Source organism: Peromyscus californicus, unplaced genomic scaffold (assembly GCF_007827085.1).
Source record: "Peromyscus californicus insignis strain IS unplaced genomic scaffold, ASM782708v3 Scaffold_5__1_contigs__length_169319896, whole genome shotgun sequence".
NCBI classification, from domain to species: Eukaryota; Metazoa; Chordata; class Mammalia; order Rodentia; family Cricetidae; genus Peromyscus; species Peromyscus californicus.
This window is the reverse complement of record NW_026294573.1, coordinates 40,279,076-40,303,427: the sequence shown is the minus strand read 5'-3', so window position 1 is coordinate 40,303,427 and position 24,352 is coordinate 40,279,076. Positions and strand designations below refer to the sequence as shown.

Sequence of the window (24,352 nt, the reverse complement as noted above, 5' to 3'; positions counted from 1 at the left end):
TGGAAAGATCATATACCTAGCAAATAGTTCAGCATGGTTTCAAACCTAGTATCTGAAATAGTGCAGGTATTCATAAATGTTCATTGAATGAAAAGAAGGGGAGAAATTGCTTTCATCTAACAAAATTAGCCAAGTCATTTCAAATAATACATCATTCAATCCAGCCCTTAATAATAATATTAAGATAGCAACTAATTCATATGCTTATAATATGCTAAGTTCCTTATCTATCATATCCCTTTTCTTTCAATAATCTGAAAGTTAAAGCTGATGAGATGGCTCAGTTGGTAAAGCACTTGTTGTGAAAGTACTTTACCTGCATTTGATCTCCTAAACACCCACAAAAAAAGTGGATTTATGAACCTCTAATCCTAATTCTGGGCAGTAAGGAGGCAAGAGGGTCCATGGACTTGCTAGCCAGCCAATATAGCTGAATCAGCGAGTTCCATGTTTAGTGAGAAACCTCCTCTTAGAAAACAAACAAACAAATAAATAAGAGGAAAATAACTGAAAAATCTGACATTGACCTCTTCCCACATACATAACCACACATGTGCACATGCACTCACACAGACACACGAACACTTACACACATCAAATATGACTAAATACATATACTTTTAGAGGTGGTCTTTATCATCTCTAATTTACAGACAAGGAAACAGAAGGGTAATGATCTTTGGCTAGTCTGCCTAGCTAGCTGTTGAAGGAACTAGAAATCCTTATAGATAGAAGCTATGCTATGCTCTTCTTTTTAAAAACAATTTTGCAATTATTTATTCTGGGCAGGGTGGGTAGTCTACCTGCCATGTGGTTGGCAGCCAGAGGACAATGTATGGCAAACAGTTCTTTCCTTCTACCATGTAAGTCCTGGGAATCAAACTCAGGTCATCAGGAGTACAGGCACCTTAACTACCAAGCCATCATGCTGGCCCCTTATCCTCCTTTTAATCCTGTCCATAGCACAGTGTTTATCACTGATTAGAAAATCATCAGCAGTTATCAAATAAAACAAGAAGCACAAGGGCAAATTTTTAAAGATGTTTAAAAGCAAAATGAGTAAGATTGATGAGGGTTAGCTTCGGGCTCTGTTCTTTTTTAAGGGGTTTCATAAAGCTGATTTAAAAAAAAAAATAGTTCTGTCCAGAAGCCTTCTGAGGATCCTGTTTGATATTAACCAATAGAGCCACAAACTAACTCTGCTGATTCGGGCTTCTGTTCTGTGCAGCGGCTCTGTCTGCTGGAAATGAACAAAAGTAATTCTAAGGCTGGGAATGTCTTCACGTATGTGGTTTAGACTAACTTTGCAAAGTGGCGAAGACTGGAAGGACTATGAACCTACAGCAGAAGAGAACTGCCACATAAACAACGTCCATTTTGTAAAAGTACTTCCATGAAGAACACCAAGTATGACTGCCACCATTTCTCTTCTGAGTGACTTTACCTCAGGGATGCCTTACATTGAGACTAAGTGGCCAAGGTGCCCAGTGGCTGTGGGCTAACAGAAAAAAAGCCTGTCAGAACTGTCCTTTTCTCTCACCTGCTACCTCATGACTTGTTTGTGAAATTCCTAAATTTGGTTGTGAGCTGACTGTTTTGACAGTCTGTCTTAATGAATGCCTTCTTAAGCTCTGGGAGGTCTGCACATTTTTCAGCATCTGGGTGATGTAGAAACTTTCTTCGTTTAAGGACTTAGGGAGTGTGTCAAAATGTCTTTTAGAGCATCCCTCACTCTACAAGTTTTCAGTGAAAACACTAGGATTCGATAGCTGAAAAATAGCTTCCTTTCCTCTGAGCCTCACCCAAAGAGATAATCCTGGTCAATGATAAAGCCCAGTCAAGCTTAGTGTTCTTACACATTATGATTCAGTTGTATTCACTTCAAATAAAAACAGTGGTGTTTATTGAGCACCCATAGTCTGCTTTCTATAGTCAGTATTGCCCTTCAAGCAACTTTACCTGTATGAAATCTAGAAACCTGAAGGCCTCTTCAAAGATGTCACAAAGTTCTTATTTATCATGCTGCATAGTAAGATCAAATTAAGAAATGTCATTATGGAAATTCCTTTCAGTTGGGCTTGCTTCCTTTTCCCCATTCTGGGAACTGAAGTCTTACAGCAATAACTAGACACATTCCATAAAGTCTAAATCTCTATCACAGTATTGGATGAATCTAAAAGTCAGGATTTGAAGAAACGAGGTCTTAATGAGGATGCATATACCACATGGAATGACAGCTATATTCAGGAGACTCTGCAAGTGAGGCATCCAGGGGAGCTCTAGCATTTGTTCTGTTTCTTCTTAGTAACACTTGGTGGAAAGCAGTGGCTATGTGTAGCTGAATGGTAAATACTCTTCAGAGTCTAGATTTCTCTTTCTTCTTTTCTCTATGAGTCTTAAATTTCCCTCTCTGCCAGTTGCTAACTGCCTCGGTCTCAGGCAAGTTGATTACAGAGCTGGCATGCACTAGTAATAAGGTTCTTATTATTTGAGAAAGAGAAAAACAACTTTTAGTCTTTGCTTCTTAGCTTGCTCCAGTCTGTCTTTGATGACGAGGTTTCCGCAGTGGTGCTCTGGGAAAGCTTTGCCTTCCACTAGTCTGCTTTTCCAGTTGTCCCTGTGAGAGAATCACTTCAGTAGAAATGGTTTTCCCTCTGTATATTCCTGAGGCCAGTGTTCTTGCATCTCTGACATGAGCATGCTATACCCAGTGGCTTCAAGATCCTACCACAGCCATGTGGATGGAAACAGGAAATGTTTACTTTAGATCCTTTCAAAGTGGAGAGCAAATTGTTCATTGGATCCCAAAACAAAAACGGACAGAACTATCACTATCATGACATGTCCCATATTCTGCTAACTGTGCTGGAACTACCATTATGGCGTACACACTAAACTCACAATTTTCACATGGTCGGGACATCCCAGATATCATCCAACATAATTCACCTTGTTTTGTGCATGCTTAAATAAGCAGTGTACTTCTGTTTATCTGTCTAGAACAAGTAGAAAGAGGTAAATGTAAAGAAGTTGGGAAGGCCTTCTATAGTCAAACACTATTAGTACTATATCTCTGGAAAAGATGGTGATCATTTAAAAGGTAATCAAAGAACAGATATAATGATGAGAGTGTTGCTAGAATACATACAGAATCCTGCTAAAACATTAAAGCAAGGTTAATTTATTATCAGTATTGACTATATATTACATATGGGAAGATAGGATACAACTTAGGAATACCATGTTCAAATTACACCAAACTAATAAAAAAACCCATGGAATCCACTAACTTGTCTGGAACCTGTATATGCCTGCAAAGACTGAGGCTCTGAGCTACTACCCTGGAGTAGTGGGCCTGGGTTTAATCCCTAGGCTTCCCTTTCCTGGTTGTAGACTGGGAAATTTACTTTACTTTTCCGAGTTTGGGCTTTCTCAGTGCACTATACAAATGGAGGAAAAACACTTCATATTCACAGGGCAATGTGAGAATTAAATGAGGAAACACAGAGGCTCTAGCTCAGGGCTTGGCACGTGGCTGCTGCTCAGTGTACCAAAATATTCTCACTCCCATAAACCCCTAGACACTTTGGAATAAAGACATTCATGTACCTAAAAATGCCATTGCAAGAAAGCCATAAGCTCCCTTATAGGGAATTTATTTTATTTTCAGAGAGATCACAACTTGCCTGTAAAATTAGAAACTTGGCATTAGACAGCATGAAGAAGAGAAGAAGGAAATTCAACTGTATTGGTTGAATATGCTGCTTTTTCTAGACCTCTGTAAAAGGCAACTTTCCTAACTACCTTGGAAACTTAGTCTTGAAGAGGTTTGCCAGACCATGAATTTGGGTGACCTTGTGAGAACTGACCTGCTGTGAAGTGACTGGAATTTGACATAGTCACATGGCGTCATCTACAGCCTGGTAGAGGGAATCACAAATTGGCTGAGAGCTGCTCAATTACAAGGTCAAGGCTGAGTTGCTACCTCCCCAGGAAAGAAGAGTGGTTGTAGGGGGAAGGGTATATGAACCTTGGAGATAAGAGGAAGAGCTTGGAGGAGTCACAAAAATGTTTGAAAGTCTACTTTCTTCCACAGCTCTGATCTGAGCCAATGTTCATATTCCACAGCTCTAAGGCAGAGCAGCTCTTAGAGTTTGTTAGTCTCAGCTCAGCACAGAGGAGTCTTTTTCTGTGACCACAGAGACATGTCTTCTTCCATTGTCTGGTGCAGAGTGCACTTATTTATTTATAGCTTGCATGATGCCTTTATGAATTTTAAAAGATATCATATTGTAGTAAGCTGCCTAATAATACAAGCAAATTAATCCAAGTCATTTGACTTCTTTGTTTTGTGACAAGAAATAAGCAAACTGGATATATTTTTACCTCTTCTTACCTTCCTTACCAGTCTGCTCTAGCTCCTCACACCCCATCTGCTCGTAATGTCATCACCTCCCTCTGTTTCTCACATCTGTGCTTCTGAATATGCTGTTCCATTTGTTTTTCCAACCTGTGGGCCCATCTTGGCGCCAAGGTCTGCCTTCCTCATTCCCAACCCTTACCCACTGTTGCATAATCATTTCTTCAGTAGAACTGTTTGTTCCTCCTTTAAATCTTACTGCTCCCATTCTTATAATTCAGCTATCTCTCAAATTTTTCTGCTCAGTAACCCACATTTACTGAAGATAGGAACTTTATCTTTTACCTCCACATCTTTTACAGTGCTTGGCATGATGAGATGGGCTTGATATATTCTGTACCCTAATAAAACTTATCTGGGGGTCAGAGAACAAAACAACCACTAGATTAGACATAGAGGCCAGAAAATGGTGGCACACATGCCTTTAATCCTATCACTTGGGAGGCAGAGATCTGTCTGGATCTCTGTGAGTTCAAGATCACTCTGGGAACAGAGCCAGGTGTGGTGGCACACACCTTTAATCCCAGCACTTGAGATCTCATGTCTTTGCTTGGGAAAGATAAACACCTTTAATCCCAGGAAGTGATGGCAGGAAGTAGAAAGGTATATAAGGTGTGAGGACCAGGAACTAGAAGCTTTTTAGCAGCAGTTCAGCTGAGATCCATTTGGGTGAGAACTCAGAGGCTTTCAGTCTGAGGAAACAAGATCAGCTGAGGAGTTGGTGAGAAGAAGTTGGCTGTGGCTTGTTCTGTTTCTCTGATCTTTCAGATTTCACCCCAATATCTGGCTCCGGGTTTTGTTTTTATTAATAAGACCATTCAGTAATTTGTCTTACAATGAGAGATACACACTCAAGATCAGTATCCAGTTTATCTCTCTTCAAGCCCAAAGGCTTTAATTTTCTAGGTAATGTGTTTTATTTTTTTTATTTTATGGTGAAACAAAATTACAATTATTATTCAGTATTAACATATTTAGCATCTCCATGATTCCTCCCTTCATTTAAGTTTTTAATCTTTTACTACATCCCCAGTAAGGTCTCCCTGGTTTCCCAGTATAAACTGTTATTGCCTCAAAATATCTATTGCCTACCCAGGGCTCTTATCACTACTTTAAAGTACTATCTTACTTTTTTATGTATTCTAGATAGATTCCATTAAAAGTAAACTCTATGAGGGCAGAGGGATTTGGTAATTTTTGCTTATCATTCTGTCACTGATACCTTCAAGAATGTCTGACACAAAATAGCTGGTCAATCAGTACTTTTTAAGTGAGGCAATACTACTAGGCATTGTCAGGTAGTGAAAATTCAAGGGCCTGGGTATCTTAGTTACTTTTTAATTGCTGTGACAAAGCATCATGACCAAGGCAACTTACAAAAGAAAGAGTTAATTTTGGAGTTTACAGTTTCAGAGGCTTAGGTTCTGTTGATCATCATGGCAGAGATCATAGCAGCAGACAGGCAGGCATAGTGCCGGAGCAGTAGCTGAGGACTTACATCTCAATCCCCAGACACCACTAGCATGAGGCACAAGGAGGGAGAGAAAGAGAGAGAGAGAGAGACAGACAGACAGACAGAGACAGAGAGAGAAACAGACAGAGACAGAGAGAGAGGACTAACTGATAATTGTATGGGCTTTTGAAACCTCAATGCCCACCCCCAGTGACACCTCTTCCAACAAGGCCATACCTTCTAATCCTTTTCAAACATTCCCTCCAACTGGGGACCAAGTAATAAAACATATGAGCCTATGGGGCCATTCTCATTTAGACCACCACACTAGGTAATTGTTGCTGTTGTTAAATTGCCATCCCTGATTGGGGCTAGTATTTAGAATGACATATCTGGCCCAAGCATGCATTTACCACTCATAAAACAAGGAGATTAGGTGAACCTTAAGTTTACACAGGCACTGGAGTTAGTAATTGTACAAACTATCTTTCCATGTCTGTTGGGCCTGCCAACAGTCAGCTGGGTAGCTGGGTAGAGGCGTGCGGATTGAAGAGACAATGAAGAAGACAGAAAAGAGTCGAGAGGTCTGCCGGTCAATGTTGGACAGCCCCGAGTTTATTTCACAGCCAGCTTATATACAGTCTTGAAGGACAGAGGTAGAACAATGCACAGTACAGGCATTCAACCACTATCTATCCTGCCTTGCATCAAGGAGCAGGCAGTTTCATTTTCTATCTCAATGTACCTGTGGCTGACATCAGCAGCCCACATCTAGCTAGATAGTGTGTTCCTTCTTGTGGGCTAATCAGGACTTTCTCATAGCCCTTCAAGGAGGCTCTGTGGGCTAATCAGGACATTCTCACAGCCCTTCAAGGAGACTCTGTGGGCTAATCAACTTTCTCACAGCCTTGGAGCAAACAAGTTTGTACTCTTGACTCAGAATAGACTTCAGATTCAAACTGGGAAACTGAGTCAGTTGTGGGCTCCCACACATGTCTAGCTTACGCATCAGGTAGATTGGTACATTCATGAACTCACAGTCACTGTGGTTTTTATATGTAAGACCTGGATAAGATCAAGCCAGTCAATATTATAGAATAGAGTGGGAAGGGTTCAAGAGTCCCTACCCCTAACTGAGAAGCTATGGACAATTGATAGCTTCTGCAGAAACGGGAGGGGGTCAGTTTTCTTTAAGAATGTAGCTTCTAGTAGGTCGATCACACTCCTCACAGGTGGCCACATATTCAGAAGTATATGAACAATATGAATTGAAGTCAATGGGTTATAAAGAAAAAATAAAAATAAATAAAAAAATGAGAACGTGAGGTTGAGAGATAGGGAAATGGGGGCATATATTGGAGAAGGTGAAGAGAAGAATTCAGAATAAATAACATCAAAATGCATTGTATGAAATTCTCCAAAAATAATAATTGTTAAAAGTTATTGAGATGAAAAATTTGTGTGAAGTTCTCATATAAGTGATAGCTGTTATCTCTCTTGGATCTAGAAACTATCCATGTAAGATACATCGATTCCACATCTTGATTTTTTGCTATTTATCGTAGGTGTGTTATTAACTCTGAATTAGTATTTATTGTCAATAACTTGTACATTATTTTGGTTGGCTATTTTGAAAGACATTGCAGCATAGTAAATTTGTTGCCAAATATTGTGACCATATTTCTGTCCCTCAATTTGTGCCATAAGTGGGAACTGTGAAACAGAGGTCTGAAAGCATGGGGTGAGCTTCTTACAAACACTCTGCTTTCCCTCTTCTTTTGCTGTGAGTAACTGATGGGATAAAATATTCTAAAGGTTGAGGGCCCTTGAAAAAGACAGTTTTCCAGTAAATGAGTAACCCACAATTTATAATTCTCCCCCCTAAAGATTCCTCTTTAGTGACCTAGACTCGTGATTGCCTGTTCGCTTCTGTATCAAGCCCTCTGGGTAGATTGAAGGGTCTAATTAAATTAAGCCATTGGATTGTAATTATAATTTTGAAACAGAAAATCCTCTTGAGAATGTGATCACATTTATTACTGGAAAGAGTCATGTGCCTGGCAAGTGTAGGCAGGATACAGTTCTTCCCCTATGACAGCAGGGAGAAGCATGGGCCCAGGGAGGCAACAGGATCTGGGTGTTGTGTTGGTAATAGTCCCTGTATTAAAGCTTTTCTATCTTTGTGTTTCCACATTTCTTCTTTGAGAAATTAGACCTAGTCTTGGGTCTTTGTGGATAATAACTGTTGTTAAAATTGTTGATCCTTACCTCATGATGACATGTATTGACTTACTCAATTCTCAACCCTATGAGGTAGGTAGGTTTGTTTTGTTTTTAATTATATTCCTGTTTTACTGACAAAGTAACAGAAACAAACAAACAAATGAACAAACAAGAGGGCAAATTTATTTGTCTATGTTTACATAAGGAACTTATTGACTTATAACGGGACACTAGAAGAAAACCTCAAACTTTCCTCCTTTCCTCCAACAGCTTCCCTAAGGTTTGGGCCATGTGTTTCAGAAACTTCCTCTCCTGAAACATTCAAGAGAACATTTGTCATGCTATTCATGATCCATGCTGCTTGCAGAGTTTCAAGTTAAAATTCGGCTTTCAGCAGTGATAGAAACCATAGTCATGCACATTTCACACACCACAGTCACTTCTTTTTTTAGAGAAGTTAATCAACCAAGAAATAATTGAGACAATTTTATCAATGTTGCATGTTTTCTTTCAAATGTTTAGCTACTTATCATCCATAATTACCCCCTTCACTTTCCTGTCACTCACTTCATTCTAATCTTGGAAGCTTGAAATCATAAAGGAAAAAGCACTTTAGACTAACTTTACAGATGAGGAAACTAGGAATCAGGGAATGGTAGCAACTTGCTTAGTGTCATGTCTTGAGACCCTTGAGACCAGCAACTGTATCTCATCTGTCTTCATCTCTCCATTGCTATCTACTCAACTTCATGTTTGATCTCTCTCTCTCTCTCTCTCTCCCTTTTTTTTCTCTCTCTCTCTCTCCCTTTTTTTCTCTCTCAAGCAAAAATCAAAACAAACACAAAACAAACAAGAAAAAAGTATCAAAAGAAAGCAAAAAGCACACAAGAACCTAGAGTCCATTTTGTGTTGGTCAACTACTCCTGGGCATGAGGCCTGCCCTGGAACATGGTTGATATATTTAGTGTCACTCCATTGTAAAAGGCTTATTTTCCCTTTCCCAGAAGGTACCAATTGCAATTAGTCTCTTGATTAGGGGTGGGACTTGTGTCCCCTTCCCTTCATCCATGCTAGGACATTGTCTGGTTTGAACTTGTTCAGGTTTTATGTGCTATGACAGTCTCTGTAAGTTGATATGTGCACCTGTTGTGTCTGGAGGACACTATTTCCTTGGAGTCATACATCATCTGTGGCTCTTACAATCCTTCCACCTCTTATTCCACTTAGATCCCTGAGCCTTGAGGGAGTGGTTTGATAAAGTCTGAGTGTTCCAAAGTCTCTCACAAAATCTCCAACTTTTAAAACACCTAATACTTCCTCACAAGCATTGTGGGAAAGGAATGGTTCCCTACAATAAGTTTTTAATGCTCTTTATTTTAATAGTTGAGACTCAAGCTCTTTATCAAATATACTATTTACAAATATTTTCCCAGTCTATTGTTTAGTATTTTAATTTCATAAGAATTCCTTTGATGAAAGGCTTGTTTATTTGTTTTTAATGTCAATTGAGGGGCTGAAGAGATGGCTCAACCTTTAAGAGCACTTGCTGCTCTTTTCCAGTTTCAATTCCCAGCACCCACAGAAGTGGTTTACAACTATCTGTAACTCTTATGACACCTGGCATGCATGTGGTACACAAACATGCATGCAGATAAAACACCCATGCACATAAAATTAAATGTTAGTCCAGTCTAGTTTGTTAGTTTGCTTTTTTATGAATAATTTTGCTATTGTATCTAGGAATTTTTTTTTGCCTAATCAAATTTACAAAGATTTGTTTTGTTCAAGATTTTAGAGAACTTATTCTATATGTTTCTATAGACTTTTGAGTTAATTTTATTATATGGCGTGAGGTGTAGTTCAAAACTCTTTTTTTTCCCATATATGGATTGCCCAGAGTCCGGGGAAGATGCTACATCCCGTGTGGGATATCTGAGGGGGAAAAAAAATCTATGTACACTATGCTCTTATGTCTATTAACTTTATTTCTCTAAGACAAAATTCTATTTTTACAGCTACAGCTCCATCAGCCATTTAGGGCAGGAATAAATTTAGATACACCAAGCTCTTTGTCTATCTACTTTATTTCTCTGGGATGAAATCCTGTCTACATAGCTTCAGTTCCATCCTGACACTCAGTTCTTCTTTGTCCCCTCATTTACTGCTCTCTCATAGTCCTGCTAACGACTAAACTCTTATGCTTCCCACCTCATCTTCATCCTCTGTTTCTTTGCCCTCCATCTCTACTTGCTCTCTACTCTTGGCTCTGATGAACTCTATAAGGGTTCTGCCTTACCATCTACAAAACCTCTGTGTTCTTCCCTTCTCCCTGGTCATGCCCATTCTGTCTTCCTCTACAGAAAACCACCTGTTCCTACTTCCCCAGTCCATGTGGTCCTCTGCCTCCTCAGGAATGTTGTTCCACCCTACCTTCCACCTTGATATGTAAAAAAACCTCTTTTGTTCTCAGTCAATTGCTCTAGAGAGCCACTAGGCCTCAAGACCAGGGGATGGTCTGAGCTTCATTAGCACAAGATGCAAAGCTATTTGTCTCCAGCCAGCTTAGGGGGGGAGGGGCGGTTAGTTACCTACTACAACAGGTCTGAGGAGCTGAACTATTTGCCAGATGGTCTGGGAATATTTAGACATGCAAGAATTTCATAGCAGAAGATAGCTGAAATATTAAAAGCTGGATAATACCAAATATTCATAATAAATGGCTTGCCTTTTGACAGACCCTTGGCCAGTCAAAATACACAGCTGGACTCCTTATAACATATTCTTTTTTTTTTTTACAGTGAATTTTTTTTTTTTAATTTATTTTATTTTGCAATACAATTCAGTTCTACATATCATTCACGGATTCCCTTGTTCTCCCCCCTCCTGTCCCCCTCACCTTCCCCCCAACGCCCCCCCCCCCATTCCCATCTCCTCCAGGGCAAAGCCTTCCCCACAGACTGAGGTCAACCTGGTAGACTCAGTCCAGGTAGGTCTAGTACCCTCCTCCCAGGCCAAGCCAAACAATCCTGCATAGGCCCCAGGTTTCAAACAGCCGACTCATGCAATGAGCACAAGATCTGGTCCCACTGCCTGGATGCCTCCCAAACAGATCAAGCCAATCAACTGTCTCACCCATTCGGAGGGCCTGATCCAGTGTGGACCCCTCAGCCATTGGTTCATAGTTCATGTGTTTCCATTCATTTGGCTATTTGTCCCTGTGCTTTATCCAACCTTGGTCTCAACAATTCTCGCTCATATAAACCCTCCTCATTCTCGTTAATTGGACTCCCAGAGATCCACCCAGGGCCTAGTCATGGATCTCTGCATCCAGATCCCTCAGTAGTTGGATGAGGTTTCTAGCACAACAATTAGGGAGTTTGGCCATCCCATCACCAGAGTAGGTCAGTTCGGGCTGTCTCTCGACCATTGCCGGCAGTCTGTTGTGTGGGTATCTTTGTGGATTTCTGTGGGCCTCTCTAGCACTTTGCTTCTTCCTGTTCTCATGTGGTCTTCATTTACCATGGTCTCCTATTCCTTGTTCTCCCTCTCTGTTGTTGATCCAGCTGGGATCTCCCGCTCCCCCAAGCTCTCTTTCCCTCGACCCTCGCCTTTCATTACCCCCACTCATGTCCAGGCTGTTCATGTAGATCTCATTCCATTTCTCTGTCATTGGGCGATCCCTGTGTCTTTCTTGGGGTCCTGTTTTCTGGGTAGCCTCCCTGGTGATGTGAGTAGCAGACAATTCATCCTTGTTTCATGTCTAGTATCCTGCTATGAGTGAGTACATACCATGTTTGTCTTTCTGAGTCTGGGTTACCTCACTCAGGATGATTTTTTCTAGATCCATCCATTTGTCTGCAAACCTCATGATGCCATTGTTTTTTTCTGCTGAGTAGTATTCCATTGTGTATATGTACCACATTTTGTTTATCCATTCTTCAGTTGAAGGGCATCTGGGTTGTTTCCATGTTCTGGCTATTACAAACAATGCTGATATGAACATAGCTGAACAAGTGCTCTTATGGTGTGGTTGAGCATTTCTTGGGTATATGCCCAAGAGTGGTATAGCTGGATCTTGGGGGAGATTGATTCCCAATTTTCTAAGAAAGCGCCATATTGATTTCCAAAGTGGTTGTACAAGCTTGCATTCCCACCAGCAGTGGAGGAGAGTTCCCCTAGCTCCACATCCTCTCCAGCATAAGGTGTCTTCAGTGTTTTTGATCTTAGCCATTCTGACAGGCGTAAGGTGGTATCTCAGAGTTGTTTTGATTTGCATTTCCCTGATGATTAGGGATGATGAGCAATTCCTTAAATGTCTTTCGGCCATTTGAGTTTCCTCTGTTGAGAATTCTCTGTTTAGTTCTATAGCCCATTTCTTAATTGGACTGTTGGGCATTTTGATGTCTAATTTCTTGAGTTCCTTATATATTCTGGATATCAGTCCTCTGTCAGATGTGGGGTTGGTGAAGATCTTTTAAAAATATGGAACGCTTCACGAATTTGCGTGTCATCCTTGCGCAGGGGCCATGCTAATCTTCTCTGTATCGTTCCAATTTTAGTATATGTGCTGCCGAAGCGAGCACCTTATAACATATGCTTGTGGCTAGCCACAACCATATAGATAACCACCGTCCCCGCTGCATTTGTTTAAAAGGTTTGTTTTAACAATGAGCTGCTTCATATCTTCGTTGAAAATTATCTGTCTATACATGTGTTGGTCTATTTCTAGACTCTATTCTGTCCCATGGATCTCATTATGACACAACCACACTCTCTTGATTACTGTGGGTTAATAATAATTCTTGAAATCACATAGTTGTGGTGATATATTGTGTCCCCCCAATGTATTGTGCACCCTAATAAAGCTTATCTGAGGATCAGATGAAAAAGCCAGCCACTATAGTAAACATAGAGGTCAGGCATGGTAGCACATGCCTTTAATCCTATCACTCAGGAGGCAGAGATCCATCCAGATCTCTGTGAGTTCAAGGCCACACTGGGAACAGAGCCAGGTGTGGTGGCACATGCCTTGAATTTCAACACTAGTTAACCATAAAGGTTTGGAGGTCTGTACAGACAGACAGGAAGTGACAGCTGGGCAGGAAGAGGAAGTGAGATTGCAGGGATAGAAAGGCAAATAGGCATGGGTATACAGGAATTAGCTCTCTTTGGAGACTGAGGTATGGTGAGGTGAGGTTGGCTGTGGCTTGTCCTATTCCTCTGATCTCTCAGTTTTAACCCCAATATCTGACTCCGGGTTTTTATTAAGAAGACCATTTAGTAATTCATCTTTCACATAGTATTAGTACTTCAACTTTGTTCTCCAAAGTTATTTTTGGTATTCTAAATTTTTTGCATTTTCATATGAATTTCAGAATTAGTATGACATTTTTTATAATAAAACCTGCTAAATCTTAAGTGATTCTGTTTTACAATACCAATCTCAGCATGCCCATCCCACCTTAAAACTTCCTTCATGCCAGCATAACTTGCTTCCAAGATTGTGTTACCTGTGGCATTCTGTCCCCTTCTGCCTTCCCAGGATCTCCTTTCTTGGCCCCACCTCTGGTCTCCTTGGCTGCCATGAGTCCTCTGACTCCACAGCTGCTCCATGCACACCAGCCCTCCTCTACACACTGGTCTTCTGCCTTCTTAACTCCACATGCTTCTCAGTGCCAGTGACTTCTCATGGATGCTTTTCCAGAGACACCCTGCCTTCCAACTACATCAGTTCCTCCTGATGATTATGTTCTAGCTTTCAAAGTTTATCTTCATGATACTATAGGATCGAGTCATATGTGTAATATTTGATTATTTTAAGTGTATTTTCTCACGGGGAACTATAAAGACTATGTGAGGATACAGTCTGTTTTATATTTTTATACTTTAGCAAAATTTCTCTATGCCAAAGGTGCTTGATAAATATTGTCAAATGATCAAACAAATGAAGTAGGAGTTTTTGAATGCTTATGCTTTTGGTTCATAACAAGGTAAGTCAGGGACTTCAACCAGTTCTTAATTTGAGGAAAAGGAGACTAGGAAAGACACAGGTAAGACAAGGGAAACTGTAGCAGGTTTCCTGCCTCTGCCCCTGTCTCAGCAGTCACCTCTGTGGGATGTTGTCTTGAGGAAATCATCTTTAAATAACACATTTGTTTGCAACAGTTCATGCATTTCCATTTGGTTTCTGTTCATCACCTTGAAATAGACCCAGGGGAGAAGCTGAGCAGAAAGGGGAAAAAACATTAAGTTATTGTTTAGAAATTTTGTCTTTCTACTTTTATTCAAGCAGTTCTCTTTGCATAACTGAAGCTCCTTTTGCTTCATTTCATTTCCCACTAGCTTGAAATGAGGCAAAAGAAGTTAGATGGGCCAATGATGACATAAGGCCTTATAATCATTTTGCAAAATGAAACTACATTCGGTAAGTTTTGAACTAAGCAGAAAAGAACCATTGCTGCCAGCAGCCTGAGGTAGCGTGTATGTTCCTCCTTCTCTAATCCCCCTCTCTCTTCCCCTCCTTCTCCCTCTTCATTTCCACTGCCTCCAGGAACCAAAATGCAAGCGAAATCTCAGCTCTGTATTCTATCTGGGACATTTGTATAAGCAAATGTCTTTACCTTGCTTAGCTCCTCGTGCCTCATTTATTCCTTTTTGGAGGCTGGAGAAGGTGATTCAGTCTCATGAGTTGTTTGCTGTGGAGCATAAGGACCTGAATTTGGATACCCAAAAGACAGTAGTGGTGGGTGTAGTCTGTAATCTAACACTGGGCAGAAGGTGGGTGGTGCAGCAGAGACAGGCAGATTCCTGAAGTTCATTGGCCAGCCAGCCTAGCCAGTCAATGAGCTTCTGGTTCAGTGACCATTCCTGTTTCAAAATATAAAAAGGTGGAGAGTGGTTAAGAAAGATACCTCAAGTTAACCTCTGATCTCCACACACACACTCACACAGTAACAAGTACATGTATCATAATACACACACACACACACACACACACACACACACACACACACACACACACACATTCATTTTCTACCTATCTTCCAAAAGTGTTGTAAAACTGAATAACATAATAATATAACCTACATAGACCAAGTATGATGTGCCAGAAATCACATTGATTGCATAATAATCACAACAGCCTTCTCTTGTATTTGTTTTCTCATTTTATAAATTAGGAAACAACCTCAGAGAAGCAAAATTCTCAAACTTGTCAAAAGTGTGAGGTCTCTTGAATACAAGGCTTGGAACTAGCCACCATCCTAAGGATAGTGTGTTAAAGACTACAGGGAAGTGACAAGGTCACACCAAGGTTTTGAGAAGATATTGCTGGTACCCTGTGTGATATGATCTGCACGGGAGAACCTGTGGGCCCAGAAAATGGAAAGAGCTGAATAGTAGTGAAGAGAGCTTCAACATTTTGGAAGCACTTTTATATCCTTTTATTATTTGACTCTCATAACAACTATGCCAGGTAAGGAAGAAGAAGAAGAAGAAGAAGAAGAAGAAGAAGAAGAAGAAGAAGAAAGAAGAAGAAGAAGAAGAAGAAGAAGAAGAAGAAGAAGAAGAAGAAGAAAGAAGAAGAAGAGGGAGGAGGAGGAGGAGGAGGAGGAGGAGGAGGAGGAGGAGGAGAGAAGAAGGAGACATTATTAACAGTATGATTATTGCCAGGTTTTAATATGTTATCTCCATCCAAAGTAGCAAGTATTCTTTGCTGTTCTCTCACAGCTTGAGATCATCACGCTCGGTCCAGACCTAGGGTTCTGGGTTTTAGTGTCCACTCTTTCAGTTTCCTTTAGTGGTTTGCTAATGGACAATTGGATTGCATTGCTGCTGACCATGTGATGATAACAAGTTCCTTGCCATCTCCTGACTCTCTTCAGACCACCAGATTAAGATGGGTAGGCTGCTTTCACCTATCTTAAATCTCTCGTGTCTCTCCACTCCCCCTTCCTAACTTACTCAAGTTGCATGTAGTCTCCATGGGCATCTACTGCCCCTGTGCTGTGGGGGAAAATGAGGGAGGAAAACATGAGCTCCTCTTGGTGAACTGAACCACATGGCTTAGTTACAAAAGGTTAAAATCAACTTGCTTGATTGATTATGAATTTTAAGCAGTTTTTCTTCAGTGCAATCAGCTCTTTCCCATCGTCATCACTCATTAGGGAAAGATTTCCATTCCAGCAGTGATTGGCTTCCCAGCATTTGCATTTTGCATTCTACACACTAAGCACCTTTCTGTCAGAATTATGAGCCTGCCTCTCTTCACCTGGCCCCTACTGCTCATTCCCTGCTGCTCTTGTGTCCCTTGCTGGGATAGTGAGAAGTGACCCTTGAGAAGAGTGCAGAAAGGTCATAGCCATATTGACCACTGGCTGGTCCATGTCTGACGGTCAGCTAGCCGGCCTCTGACAGGATGATGGAAGGGGTTGCCTTGTGGCCTCTTTCTCTCCTCCTCTAATTGGCCTTTATGAATATTTAATGAAATCAAGACGGAATTCAATCAGAAGCTTTACCTGCTGCATCTTCAGGGAAGGAAGAAGAAAAAGTAATGGTAGGATATTATTAGATTCCTCTAGCCACAGGGTAGAGACAGAGTGCCCTGAAATCCTTCGATACTTAGGTACTTAGGTGCCAGAGCTACCTCAGCTGCCCAGGTAATCTTGCTAAGCAGACTACCAATGGGATGCTGCCAGCTACCAGGTACCATGTAGGTGGATGTGTTTTGTCTAGAGAAGAAAGACTAGTGTGCTAAAGCACAAATCCTGTTAAAGATGCTGTCTTGAATTTTTTCTTTTCAGAAAATCTTTCCTTTCCTACTAGAAATCTCTTTGTTACTAAAACAAATCCTTTCCTTATTCATTATTTGTTTCAGAAAATCTATAAATACAGAAAATCAAAACTAAAACTTGCTTGTAATCCTCCTCCCCAGAGATAAAGAATGTTAATATTTTCATATTTATTTATCAGTCCACTCCAACCAGCCACTTACCCTCATAATCCCAAAATAAGAGGTGCTTCATAACCATCTTTTTAATGAACACTATTATCATTCAGTGTTCATCTATAACACAATGTAATGGCTTTTTGTATTTTGTTCTATTAATGTACCTGATACATTCAGATGATTCTTAATCATTAGGTTTCAATGTAGGCTCCTGAAGAGTCATTTATAGTGACACAGAAAGACAGCACAAGAGCCTAGCCCTGGTACCAAATAGATGTGGATTCTAATTCAAGTGCTTTAACCTTAGCTGTGTGCTCTTGGTGAGATTCATTAATCCCTCCAAGTATCCTGGTTTTTATCTTAAAAGAAAGCTTGTTTTGAAGATTGATTGAGAAACTATGAAAGCACCTAGTACAGTGTCTGATACAAAGCAAACTGTTCAGTTTGCTGTTACCAATAATAGTGGCATTGATAATAATGCTTTTATAAATTTTCTTGTACCTAAATCTTAACCACTTCATCAGGCTGATTTCCTAACAGTGGAATTACTGGGTCAGAGGATTTTCACATTTTCAAGTCAACTAGAATGTTTTAAAGCCCCTCAAGCATTTCTTTCTCAGAACAGCTCTGAATCTTGGTTTACATTTAGGGCTCTCTCCTGGGTGGCACACTGTGAAACTTTAGATATGTTCTTTCCCCTCTTGATCCTAAATTTTCGTAAGTTGTGGTGGATGTGTCAGGCATTTGGGGTTACTATAACTATAACAAAATACCATAGACTTGGTAGCTAATAAATGCCAGAAATTTACTTATTCTAGGATATCAGATCACAGTGCCAGCATAGCTGAGTTCTGGTGATCACCCTTCTCTGGGTCACAGATGGTTGGTTTCCCATTGTGTATTCATAGAATGGGAAGAAAGGTGGTTGTTTCTATGGGGCCCTTTTCTTAAGGACACTGATCCTACCTGTGAAGGCCCCATTGAAACCTACCCAATTACTTCTCTGAGGTTCCTGTTGCTAATGCCTTCATGTTGTGGGGTAGGATTTCAGCATCTGAATGGTGGATGGGGCACAAATAGTCTTTCCAAAATAGTGTTTCTCTACACGCAGTTGGGTTAGCGGATTCTTCCCCTTTAATTCCTGCGACTCTTTCCTGATCCAAGCTATCCATTGGAATAGGCATGTCTTCAGCCAGCTGAGCAGCTCTGGCTATGGGGAAAATAGATGCTCATTAAGTTTAGGCTTCATTTTTCTTGGTGGTGGTCATGAGACCGTTTATGAAAATGTTTAGCAGCAATTCTAGATGACAAGTAAGACCCAGAAAGCTTCCTCTTTTGGTGTGGGGGTGGGGTTGGGTGGAGGGTGTATTTTGAAAGTGTAGATTGTATGTTGAAGTCTACTTTTCCAGGTGACATGTAGAAGTCCTAGCCCTGGAACTTTTGAGTGAACCTTATTAACAAACACCATGTTTGCAAGGTATGTGTAAATCAAGCTAAGCTAAATCAAGCTCCCCTAACACACTGAGTTAGGGTAGACGGACACTCAACAATTGGTGTCCCTATAAGAAGGCCATGCAAAGACACAGGACACATAGATACCTACTAAGAATCTCATATGGAAAAGGGACATGTATGGGGTAATACTCCCATAAACTATGAAACTCCAAGGATTTCAGTAAAACTGAAAAGATAGAATCCAACCCTTATTGGTTTGACCATGCACTCCTATTTCCATGCACTGCACAGGTCATAATCTTTGGTAAATCTGCCAGACCATAATCCTATGTCCCACCAACCTAAACTCACCCTGGAATGCTGCTGCAGAGTAGTGTACAGATGAGAGGCTCACCAACTCTCTCCTTAAATGGCCAGCACCGTACATCTGGACCTAAGGGTCATCTTCTTTTCCCTTCTTTTTCTCCTTAAGGATGTTCACAATCTCCTCAGTGGAGCTTGGCCATCATAAAACATGAGACAAAATTGCTTTCCAACAGTTTCTGATTTCTTGCCTGCAATAAGCCTTAGGAAAATAACAACTAGTAGTTTAGCTATTATGTGCAGCAGGAGATGAAGGGAAAAGTGCAAGATTATATGCATACTGTCTTCAATAAATTGTCTATACTTGTCACCTTTAAAACAATATATTATTTAATCAATGTAGTCCTCCAAAACTAAAAAAAAATTGCATGTGTGAAAACTGAAATAAAACATTTACATAAAAGGGGTTCTGGAAGATGAGAAAAATTAGTGTAACTGAAACTGGAGGCTTAACCACTTCACCTATGTTCTGGGTATGAGGAGATGGAGCTGCCTGATCACCTTGAAAGATGAACTAATGAGCTGATGAGGTAGAAATGAGACACATCCTGGGCAGGAAAGCAGGAATGAACTTGATTCTACCTGTAGTCCTGTGTTCCAGCTGTTATGCACTCCTATTCACATATTCACCAACACCCGCATACTCACATATAACTAGACCATGATCTTTAGGCAGGATCATAATATCAAGGTCACCAAAAGATTTTCTTTTATAATTTTCTCAGAGTTTCTCTTGGTTCTACTACAAGGTTAGAGGAATTTTCTCATACTCCAAGACACGAGAAAGGGCCCCTGTTACATTGGCTTTCACTAAGGATAAACTAATAATGGTATGTGAGTTGGGAGGCCTGGATTTGAGCCCTTGCTCTGCTGGCTTTCCCCTCCTTTATAAAGTAAAGGAGTTCAACTCATTAACCCACAAGACCTTTCTAAGTCCTATATGGATTTATTAAATAGCTGGTCTGGGCTCTAAATATGACATACTTCATAATTTCCTATTAACTTCCGTCTGCTGTTAGGAACACATTATAATGAGACAGACAGGCTGAAAGCCTTATAAGATCTTCCTGGGCTTATATAGTCTCACAGCTTAGGGACAATTTATTTTTCTTAGCTTTAATCCAAATATGGTTTTCTAATATTTTCCAATAAGCTCTGGACTATCTTTCTCACACAGTTTATTGCTATCAGAAAGAATTTCCCCTCCTATCTGTACCCCTCCCTTCCCACCTTTTTTCTTTATTCCTGCTGGCAATAATTGTAAGTTGTGAAGCCCACAAAAAAGAGGATATTAAATAGACTGTATATGATTAGAGATAATGTCACAGGCATGCGTCCGAAACCTGCCGTCTGGCTAATGTGTATTTTCCTCTCCATGACACTGAACACAGTCATTATGCCTTGGAGGGGGCAGGACTGAGAAATGATGTTAGACATATTTACATTTTTAAAATGTCTTCCTTTGTGCTGTGGTGGTGTCTTAAGTGCCTTAACCTCCTTGCTCTGAGCAAGGAGTCTATCACATTTCTGAGATGTCTGATGGCATGAACTTTACAAATGTACTTTTTTCTTTGGCTCTTTGATTCCCTGGGTCCTCTTTGTTGGAATGTGAAGGATTAACAAAATCTCAAAATAAACTAGGCTCCTAGCTTGAGTTACAAACATTGTCAGAGACCAAATTCTAGTCCTCTATGAAGAAGGTCAACAAGAACAGTCCTGCTTCTGTTCCTATGAAAGCATTTAATTCACTCCTCCTGCAAGTGCTTAGTGAGTACTCACTGTGTGGAACACTGTTCCTTATGCTGAGGAATAAAGTAAAAGACATAAAACACATTCCCTCAAAGAGCTCAGAGTCTACAGGAGGGATGCATTCAGAAGAAACACAAATGAAACATTTATTCTGCTATGTGATAAGGTATAAGATGGTTGCTGCATTTAACATCCAAACCAGGACACATTTGAGGGTGAAAGAAAAACCTGTTAATAAATATGAGGTAAAAGAGTACCATCTGGAACAATGGCGACACTGAAGTGATACACGGAGGATAAAGCAATTAGGAAGAGGAAGGGGTGTGGGTAGGGAATAAGCAGCGGTGCAAGGCAAGGAGTGAACTAAGATTTTAAATGGAATCCTCAGAAAGCATCACTGTGGAGGAAGTAAGGGAGATGTGGCTATCAAGGAAGAACATTTTAAGCAATGGGAACCATAAATGCAGAGGATATCGGAATAAATCATGCTGATGTTTTACAGGAGCAGAAGTGGGTGGCTGCTATAAGATGATGGCAAGGGAGAACAGTAGGAGATGAGGACAGTGGGGTAAGGGTACCTCAGATCACGAGGGTCTCAAACACTATATGAGTTTTGGCTCCCATGGTCAGATTAGAGCCTCCTTCATGTATTCAGGCAAGCTTAACAGAATACAGTGGACTGAGAAGCCTATCAACAATAAAAAAAAAAAAAATATCAATCTCATAGTTCTGAAGGCTGTGGAAGTCCAAGATGAAGGTGCCAGTAGATTTTGTATGTGGTGATGGCCTGCATGCTTCATAGATTAGCATCCTGTCTTCCTGTCCTCTCATGGCAGAAGAGACTTTCTCTCTCTCTCTCTCTCTCTCTCTCTCTCTCTCTCTCTCTCTCTCTCTCTCTCTGTCCCTTTTATAAGAGTACTGTTCCAAATATGACAGCTCTGCCCTAATGAGATAATCACTTCCCCAAAGCCCCAGTTCCTAATGCTTTCATGTTTGAGTTTAGAATTTCAGTGTGTGTTTTGGGAGAACCCAAGTGTTCAAAGCACAGTGGGAATGATTAGAGGCTTTGGCGTTCTCTTGGGTCTTTTGACTATCATTTCTCTAACTATGTAGTTGAAAATAATCTTAAGGTAGCAGTGCATGGCAAGGGCTGAAACAGAGACATTTAAAGGCTGTTGTGATGAACCAGGTAAGAAGTTATGGAGATGGGGACTAGAGTGGGGAAGGTTGTAAGTGAGATGAGTTTGGATAAATTCTGAAGGTAAACCAATCTGACTTGATAGACCATTCACTATGACCTCCGGAAAAAAGAATACTGTCAAAGATACCAGGGTTTGGGGAGATGGCCTAATGGGTAAAATCTTGTTATGTAAGCATAAGGACTAGATTTCTGATTACTCTTCAATCACGTAATTGTCAGGTAGGTGTGGCAACCTGTCTGCAATTCCAATACTTGGAAGACAGGAAGAAGGGACCCCAGGAGAAAGCTGGCTAGCTAGACTAGCCATATCCATGAGCCCTCAGCTCCACCAGAGAGAGCTGCCTCGGTGAATAAGATGGAGAGTGATGGGGAAGATTCTGGACATCAGCTTCTGGCCTCCACATGCTCATGCACACTTGTGCATGTATACCCACATATACACAAGTAATCATACATATGCATGGTACCACACAAACACATGAAGAAAAATAAAAATAAATGCCTTCCAGCATTTTGGCCTGAGCTGTGTAGATGATGGAATTATATTTTATTTACCTGACAAGAAAGAGAGTATTTAAAACTGATTTGGAGATGATTAAGAGTTTGGTTTTAGAATGCTAGGCATCAGGTACAAGCCAGGCATGATAGCAGATGCCTATAATCACATAACTTTTGAAGACTGAGACGGGAAGATCACAAGCTCACGGCCAGCCATGTATATCAATATCCTACCTCAGAAAGTATGTCCTGTTAAAATTTGCTTGAAAATACAATGCATATAAGTTTAAATTTTAGAGAAAAAGCCAATGCTAGAGATAGAAGTTTTGAAGTCTGTTACCATTTAGAAACTATTTGAAATCATGAAATTAAAGGATGCCATTTAAGGAGTAAGTCTAGATTGCAAAGAAAAGAGTTCTAAGGACTGTGCCCTGGCTCAATCCAGGCTTTAAAAGTGCGGAGAAAGAACGAGCAGAGAGGGAAAGCTCAATAAACAGGAGAACGAATCTAGAAGAGTGTAGTATCCTTGATTCACATTATTATAAAAGCAGATCAAATGCTGACCACCTGTCAAGTATGGCAAGAACTGAGAAATGACCATTGCATTAAACACACAGGCAATGGACACCTTGGGAAAAGCAGTCAGAGCAAAGATAAAGGCCAGTGGGAGCATGCTGAGGATGAAAAGGGTGAGGAAGAATCAATGATAGTTATATAGATGGCTGTTTTATGGAAAGAAGAAAAATGATGTAACAAGATGAAGGGGAAGGAAATACATTTTTCTTTTTTCCTTAATGGAAGAATTAACACATTTTTTTTAAACTGGCAAGCATGGTCTTATCAAAGTGATAATTAGATGATGCACAAGCTAGACCAGTATTGATAGAGTGACATCTTTGAGTGGGTGAGAGAGGTGGAGATCTAACCAATACCCTAGAAGGTGGCCTTGAATAGGACCAAGGAATGTGGCCTTGAGAAAACATGAAAAATAGTAGACTGTGTGAATATAGGTACAAACACTGAGTGCATGTTGATGGGAGTAGACATTCTCCAGACTGTGCTCAAGCTTAACATCTTAGAGGAGGATCCTGCCCATATTCCAGAGGTGTCTCTATTGAAGCAATTTTGGGGAAATTAAGATCCTGATACATCTGTTTGTCACAATTCACCAAGTACCTGCTCAATCAGGCTCTTTGCTTAGTACTAACACTGAAAATGCTGGACATAGCCCTACAGAACCCAACATGACATGTGCTTAAGGTTTATGTACAGAAAATAGGAATAATGACCTCAGTCTGAGAACATCCAGAAATACTTTAGAGAAGAGGAAAATATTAAGCTAGATCTTAAATAGTAAGAATGGGTACTTAACCCATGGATAAAAGGAAAGACATACAGAACTCGGGAAACGCACTAGAAAGAAGGGCTCAGAAGAATGCAAAAATTTTCCTCAGAACTTGACAACCTTTTCTGACAAACAGGACTCATGTTTGGAAAGCAGCTTGTGCATTCAAGGATGGCCTGTAGATACTGAGCCAAGTATTTGGACATCACAGATTTTAAATTTGGACACCAGGCTAAGGCATTTGGACAGTGATGTCTTTAAAACTCATCGATAGAGACATATGTCTAACTGAACAGAGGTTTGTACAAAGTTGAGCTGACGAGTTAGTCCTTGCCAGGAAGAGCATGCAGAGGGAAGGATTGCAGGGGCAAAGTTTCTGTAGTGGGCAGGACAATGGGTTTTACAGATGAAGGAGGCACAGCGCAAGATGCTCAGCAGTCTGCCTTGGCCATCTGAGGACACTTTTCTCCCTGGGTTGGAAAGTAGCTCCCCATTGCCATGCAGAAAGCACTGTCGTTTTAGTGCTTTTAATAAAAATGGAAAATATGTGTTTGTGTGATGCTTTTAATCATTTTGGAATTGTAAAGAGCTCTGGGCTTTGGAGGCCAGGACGGCCCTGGTGTGAACATAAATTAGCCTAACCGAGTAGCTTGTGCTGTTTATGGGCACTATTTGCTGTAAATTTGGTTCTGATGCTG

At 40.5% G+C, this 24,352-nt stretch overlaps 1 protein-coding gene and 1 non-coding gene across 9 annotated transcripts in view; one reads left to right on the top strand and one right to left on the bottom strand.

Moving 5' to 3' along the window:
- Positions 1 to 24,352, top strand: part of LOC128096663 (BEN domain-containing protein 5) — a 1,178,660-nt gene that overhangs the window by 799,325 nt on the left and 354,983 nt on the right. The window lies entirely within an intron of this gene.
- On the bottom strand, positions 12,573 to 12,679 carry LOC128098137 (U6 spliceosomal RNA). The gene has a single exon (XR_008214152.1). It is a non-coding gene; the product is annotated as a U6 spliceosomal RNA (small nuclear RNA).